At 35.4% G+C, this 6,346-nt stretch overlaps 1 non-coding gene across 1 annotated transcript; it reads right to left on the bottom strand.

Annotated features, from left to right (window-relative positions):
* Window positions 1-1,263: 1,263 nt before the first annotated feature.
* Trnas-gcu lies at window positions 1,264-1,345 on the bottom strand. Its single transcript has one exon. It is a non-coding gene; the product is annotated as a tRNA-Ser (tRNA).
* Between the last annotated feature and the right edge of the window lie 5,001 nt (window positions 1,346-6,346).

The following is a 6,346-nucleotide window of genomic DNA, read 5'->3' as shown; positions in this document are numbered from 1 at the left end:
AGAGACACACAGATCACACTCAGACAGACGTACAGACGGACAGACACAAGTGAAAAGTCTTAATAATCGGGTCCCGTTTTTACTTTTTATCCTTTAGACACGGAAGTCGGAACCCTAAAAAGTAATTACTAAAGTATTATTACTTTATGCTTGTACTTATTTTTTGTAAGTACTTCTAATTTGTTATATTATTGCCAACTTCTTTGTGCAGAAATTCGCTTGTGTCGCGGGAACCGCAAAATTTTCTTTGAAACTTATAGCCTTTAGGGTGGGTTGCACCAGAGGCGTGGTTAAAGTTAAAGTTGTGGTCAAAGTTATGGTTATAGTTAAAGCTAACTTTAACTTTAATCTTAACTTTGACCACAGAAGATGACAGCTGGTCCGACAAGACTTTAAATGAACGTGAGCGGGGGCGCTGCTGGTAAAGGAGAACTGTCAAAAATGGCGTTTTTGCATGAAGAGAGCGTTAGTTCCTTTTTTTGCCACGTTTTTTTTTTTTTTTTTTTTTATGAAATAAGGGGGCAAACGAGCAAACGGGTCACCTGATGGAAAGCAACTTCCGTCGCCCATGGACACTCGCAGCATCAGAAGAGCTGCAGGTGCGTTACCAACCTTTTAAGAGGGAATAGGGTAATAGGGGAGGGTAGGGAAGGGAATTATAGGGGAGGGGAGGGAAGGGAAGGAAATAGGGTAGGGGATTGGGCCTCCGGTAAACTCACTCACTCGGCGAAACACAGCGCAAGCGCTGTTTCACGCCGGTTTTCTGTGAGAACGTGGTATTTCTCCGGTCGAGCCGGCCCATTCGTGCCGAAGCATGGCTCTCCCACGTATCGTTAATTTAAAGCCTTGTCGAGCTCAAGGTTATAGTTAAATATGGCGTCCGTTATTGACTTTAACCAAAGATTTGACATTTTGTATTGTAGTTAAAATTAAAGTTATGGTTAAAGTTATAGTTAGGTACCCATACTTAGTTAAAGTAAGTTGGTGCAACCCACCCTAAGTCTAAATGCATCTTTATACTTAACTGCATCAAAATCAATCCAACAACGCGACAAGTACGGACATTTTGTTAAAATATCTAATATCAGAGCTATATTTTCTAATAGATGATAATAATATTATATAGAATGTTCTTTACTCAGTTACAAAGTTACTCCATGAATTATTAAAAACCTCCGAAAATATTATTGTGTATTCTGTGTACGGCTAAGGCCCTACGGCGCGGTCACACAAATTGTAATAATTAAAATTGACAAAACATATCGACGAGGATGGGATTCGAACCCACGCGTGCAGAGCACATTGGATTAGCAGTCCAACGCCTTAACCACTCGGCCACCTCGTCACTTACGCAATGGGACAAATTATGAGAATACATTATAAATAAATACAAAACAACCACAAATATACGAAATTAAACAAATAAAAACATATTTAGTAAGTATATCAGTATAAATTCTAATGTTTTATATTTAGGCAGCATGAAACTAGAAAGACTAAAGTATTGTGTGCTAAAACGTTTGCAATCTTTGAATCTTGTCTGAAGTAATATTTGTTTCTTTAAGTTGGAATATACCCAACTTATATTTCTTTTATTATTCTAAAAACTTATATTTCATTGTTAAATCAAAAAGAAATAAGCGATATTTAAATATTTTTAGAAAATATCAGAATTACAGCGCCATCTAGCGCCGTCAAAGATAAAACTTGTTATAATTTATTTTAATTTCAATGTATAAAGTCCCACAGAACGTCTATTTTTATCAACTAAATACAAATTTTATACAAAATTGATATTTTTCATGGAATGATTATAGTATAAAATGATTTATTTTATTTTTAATAAATAATTTAAGAAATGTGGATTTTAAGCGTCATCTACGTGTGAAACTAAGAACTAAGAAAATGATTTTAATGTTCTACATAACCACTAGATAGAGCGATATTAAGCTATGAGCAAATAAAAGTTTTTAAAATGATACACGAAGACTGTATTTTTTTAATTCGGTGTTTTTGGGATCAGCTTTGGATATTTTATAATATTATGTGTGCAGTGTGTAGCCTGATACGCATTTGGCCAGGTTGTTGCTGTAGTCCTATGTTCTTGGTCTTCTTCAGACAGTTAACTTCAGCTTCAGACAACTAAAGTATTATTAATAATATTTGCCTATTATAGACTACAGTGCTATTATAAAAAAGCTTATTTGCACACGTACAGATTTATTGTTTCAAAAAGCAATATTTTTCTGTTTTATAACCTACTGTCCTTGCTAAGGTGGCATCTTTTTAGGTCAAGTGTCAAAATTAAAAAATTCGCTATTTTGTCTTAGGGTGGGTTGCACCAACTTATTTTAACTATGGCGAAAAAAGGAACTAACGCTGTCATCATACAAAAACGCCCTTTTTGACATTTCTTTACCAGGAGCGCCCCCGTCCACGTTCATTTAAAGCCTTGTCGGACCAGCTGTCACCTGTCAAATTCTGTGGACTGAGCTCAAAGTTAAGGTTAAAGTTAGCCATAACTATGCCAATAACTTTGACCATAACCAACTAATATGTATTCTGTAGATTTTACACTTTCGTAGGTTAACCTTAACCACAGTCCACAGATTAAAAACAGTTCAACATAACCTCAGCCTTGTTGACAACACAGACAAAACAACATCTAGACAAGCCAAGCTTGTAGGTAATTCTGTTGTAGTCTCATAAGTCCTAACATTGATTTGTAAACATGGTCCCGGCCTCTCGGAGTCCGGGAACAAAGGACCCGTCGTCGCACCGCCTAGCTGATTTATTATGACATATCGCACAGTTTATTACAAATTTTGCGATAAACAGTGACATGACATTTTTTGTGCTAGAAATAATCTAGAAATATTACTAATTTTAAAAGAAGTTTGGTTGGAACTTAACAATTTGAGGTCAATGAACTTTCTTGGAATCCTAAAGTTTTATTCGGAAGTACGTGATTTTTTTCCTGAGAAAATAGACAGTAGATATTATAATACTACTATAATACACAGAAACTTTAACTACGTACTTAGTTGACGTCTTTATAAAGCACTTTTTACAGTATTATATTATTATTTTCGAAGGAAAAAATTATACTTTTTGTCGCTAGCACGTTTTCTTCTCAGAAAATTATTACTTCTAGACATCCTTAATTATCTGATAACTCATTATAGTTGGGGAGGGGAAGAGGGGATTTCGGGAGTAGCTCCAACGTGTCAGATTAAGCTTGCATAGGCTTCCGACATATTGTGTATAGTTATCATGGTATAGAAATCAGATTTCTCATGTGGTGGGTTAATTTTTTTTTACATTGAAATGTCATCGGATCTGTCAGATTAAATACTGGATGTTTAGTATACCCCAAAGAAGCTTCCATATAAAGCACTGACGATTCAAAGGTTTGGTAAGCCTGTAGGTATATTTTAAAATATAAAAAAGTAAAGCTTCATATTTTCCTAACTAAGCTTCGCAGATATTTTATTTTGCACTAAACTAAATGATTTAATCCTTGCTTTCTAAAATATAAACTGACTTAAATAAGCAATTTTCTGAATATATTTTCTTTTTCAAAACTTTAAAATGGCTGCAGTTGCTGAATCCACCACTAAAATAAAAAAGGCTCTTATTATTTTTTAATCAGTTTTATCTAATGTACAAAACCTACTAAGTCTCCATGACGCTCGAGTGATTACAAAAAGAGCACCCTCCCCTTCTCTAGGTTTGTAATCCAAACTATTTTTGTAATCCGAGAGTAGAGACGTTTTCTAGACAAAGTAGGTACCTACTTATACCAAAAAAGTTGTGAGTGCGTTTGTTGATTTCGAGCCTTCATATTCATAATATATTAAACTAAGTAGGTACCTATAACGAACTACTAACTCAATGTTTAAATGTTTAATAGCTAGCAAGATTAAAGAAAAAATTAAAGAAAGAAGAAAGCTAGAAAATAATGAAAGCAGGCATGAGCAAAACGAAGTTATTAAGTTAAAAGAAGTCGGAAAAATGCAGAAAACTTGACTTGCAAATGCGGGCGAAGTCCGAAGTCAGCTCGGGTCTACAGAAATTTACAGGATTATATCGGCGGCTCTTGTTTCAATCGAATTATGGTTTCTTTTATATGAACTTATCGCTTGTACATTTTTAGGGCTGCCCTCTTTGAATTGCTAATAACTTTTATTTCGATAACCTGGCTTCGCATTACCACAGCGAGGGAACAAAAATAACCCTAACTTTGTTGCATGTTGTGTAAAATCTGTTTATAAATTCTTTCGTAGAAAGACTTAAGCACCCTTTCTTTTGTTTTTTTTTTTTTTTAATTTCTTAACACTTTCCACTTGCATGTAAATATTTCATTTCTTTTCAATGTAAAACATCCATTTTCAAATAGGTTTGAAACCAAAAATTCAATCAGCAAACTGTAGTTGACGCTACCATCTCCCATTGGTTAAAAACTAACTCATTTTGTTCAGCCCTAAATATTTAAGTATGAAAGTAATGGATCACGTGAGGCACACTATAAGCCCGCCCCCCGCTCCCCGCACCGCCCCGCGCCTCCGCCCATCAACCCCCGTATTTTATGGATCGAATAGTCTGACTGAGGATTATCCCGTCGCCGAGATTGACTCCTTTCAGCGCGTTTCTGCGTATGACTTTGTTGTTACCTGTGTGCAGTGATTTTGGAATATGCAAGTAGTTATGTATGTGTGAGTGGCTGTTGGCAATATTATGGTAGGCGTAGCGCATACATACCCAAAACCACAGATTGTAAAATGGTTACTCCGTAATCCTTTGATTACGAAGTCGAAGATAGAGCTAACAGTCAAAAATTATGTAAATAAAATTGGCTGATCATTATTATTGTTTAATTTGCACGACTGCCATGGAAAACCTTTTATTTCTAAGTAGACTTACATTTAAACAGTGACATATTGATAAAGGAAATGTCATTTTGTACTTTAATTCTATCAGAATTTCTTGTTTGTGGTTGGTTGGTTCAACCACGAGAAGAATTTTTTAGGTCCGATTCAGGACTAGTAGTTACTATTCCTATTTTGACTGATCTATATAAATTAGTATATGATTAGAATTAGTAGATGATATAGGACCAAACGGACATTTAAAAATCTTGTCCCAGGCACTTACAGTATTTGAGGAGTGGTTACTTCGCTCTGAAAAATACTGTATAAATCATCCATAACGGATGTAAAGGCCTAGTTTTTAACATCTTCATTTTTGTGTTCTTGAACTTCTGATACAAAAATGAACGTCACATTTTAGAAACTATTATTATTTTATTAATGTTCTTGCATTTCATGTCTACAGCGATATTCAATTTCAATAGCTCAAAGCAATACCGATATTGCAGGGAAATTGTCTGAGGCGTGTCCGTGCGGCTTACCACGGTCCCATCTCAGGACCAATACAAAATATCAATTCTCTACGAAATACATCAAGAAACAACGCTGCAGTAGCAAGCCGGGAAAAGTATACGAATTTTCATTGAACTGTGGAAAATGTGAATTGAATTGTTTGAGCCTTGCGCACAAATGTAGAGATCGTTTCCAAAAAAATAATTGTTTGTGATACTCAATACCAATTTACTAATAATAATTTAGGTTGGGTTGCACCAGAGGCGTGGTTAAAGTTAAAGTTGGTATGGTTATAATTAAGGCTAAATTTAACTTTAACTTTAACCTTCACTTTGACCGGAGAAATTGACAGATGACAGCTGGTCTAACAAGTTTATAAATGAACATGGGCGGGGGCGCTGCTGGTAAAGGAGAACTGTCAAAAATGCCTTTTTTTTGTATGATGACAGCGTTAGTTCCCTTTTTCGCCACGTGCATTTAAAACCTTGTCAAGCTCTATGGTTATGGTTGAATATGGCGTCTTGATGGCGTCCATTTTTAACTTTAACCGAAGATCTGACATTTTGCATTGTAGTTAAAGTTATAGTTAAAGTTAGTTGGTGCAACCCAACCTAAGTAATGCTTTTATGATAATATTGTAATAAGTAATAACTAATAACTAACATTATATTGTCACGGACATATAGTGCCATCTAGCGTCAAACCAGCGAAACTTATCGAGGGAACACCGACAACATAAATCCCCTACTCAATACGAGATGGCATGAGGTGCGCAAGTACATACTCGAACCTTCTAGAAAAGTCCAACATTTGTTTACGTGTTTACCGGTTTATTTCGTTTACGTGTTTAGTTGTTTATGTTTATTATGGTACATGCTCGAGCCTCCTAGAAAGTTCCCACACTTGTTTACTTGTTTACGTGTATCGGAAACTTTCTGGAGTTCGTCTCGCCATATAAGAAGCCG

Source organism: Aricia agestis, chromosome 9 (assembly GCF_905147365.1).
Source record: "Aricia agestis chromosome 9, ilAriAges1.1, whole genome shotgun sequence".
NCBI lineage: Eukaryota > Metazoa > Arthropoda > Insecta > Lepidoptera > Lycaenidae > Aricia > Aricia agestis.
Note: the sequence above shows the minus strand (reverse complement) of the source record. Positions and strands in the feature narration are given on the sequence as shown.